Here is a 1,477-nt window from a genome sequence, read left to right on the forward strand (position 1 = left end):
ATATATGTAGATAAAAGTAGAATGGCATTTTGAAAAAAGAAAGAGTACAATACGGTGCTCAGCATGTGGATCATACATTGCGCAAGGGGGCGCAAAATAATATTTTCTGCACAATACACCAAATTAGATAGGATAAATTACTAAAAATATATGTACGTAAACTTAGAAATCATTTTGTCTTTAACATAATAAAAAATAAAGACAACCATGTAGTAGTTGCATCCGAAGGTGGCAAACTAATTTTGGGAAGCTGGAAGTGTGAAGGATAAGAAAAAAAATCACAAATGATAACGCACACACGCCTTGATCCACGTTGATTCTGTTTTGCACGAATTCTAAAGGAATCTGTTAGAATCTGAGTGCTACGTGGGCATCATCGTATGTGAGGGCATTGGAGAGTTCGTCCACACGCCCCGCAGCACGCGGTTTGCCAGCTGCGCTGTGTGGGCGAACTAGTTTCTGCCCACACAACCACAACCTAGTCCACGCGTGTGTGGGCGAACTGCTTTTCACCCACATGACACTCGTACATTGTTGAATGGCAACTGCAGTTGCGCGTACATGGCAACTAGGTAAACACATGACAACTATGATTCGTTGCTAGACAGCAACTGCAGTTGCGCACGTGGCAACCAGGGTAAACACACATAGCAACTGTGATTAACCAGACATGGCAATTATGGTTGGACCACATGTGTCAACTAGATAAACACACGCGGCAATTATGGTTTGATTACACGCGGCAACTACCATAAATTAGACATGACAACTATAGTTAACCAAAACAGAGAAAGTTGACATGCTTTTACAACTGCATTTTCCATCCCAAATAATTACATCTGTCATCCCGGATGGCAACTAAATCCAGGATGTGTAGGCATATTTGCTTCATGCCACACGCGCAGAGTGGGATGAGTAGTACTTGTTGGGTGTGTGGCATGAAGTAGCTGCGTCCACACGTGTGAGCAATTCTAATGTTCACCCACACATAACCCGTGTGGGCTGCCTTCTACTCACGCCGCACATGATGTGTGGACGGAAGTCTAGTATGTCACACGTATGGGCGTTATCTGGACCCCAAAAAATCAAGATTTGAGTTAACCACAATTTTTCTAGCAAAAAGTGGAATTAGTAAAGGATATAGATAACTCTTTCATTTTTAGAAGTCCCCCACTTGACTACATATTCCTCTATGAGAGCCTGATCCGAAAGGATGCTGGTTTCATAGTGCCACATCAAAGATGATCCTTTAAAAAAATGTGCATGCGCATGATCTATAAAATTGGAAATAGCTATAGAACATAGAAGGTAAATTGCTATCAGTTCCAGTTTATGGGCTAATTGCATGCCTACTAGAACTATTCTTTTGTGAAGCTTCAAAGAGTACTCCAAGTCAAGTATCAATAGTTTATTTTTGAACTTCAAAGACAGCTTCCGGTTCCGAAAGTTTATAACAAATCAAATTCGTATGGATTTC

Source organism: Triticum dicoccoides, chromosome 5A (genome assembly GCF_002162155.2).
Source record: "Triticum dicoccoides isolate Atlit2015 ecotype Zavitan chromosome 5A, WEW_v2.0, whole genome shotgun sequence".
Lineage (NCBI taxonomy): Eukaryota > Viridiplantae > Streptophyta > Magnoliopsida > Poales > Poaceae > Triticum > Triticum dicoccoides.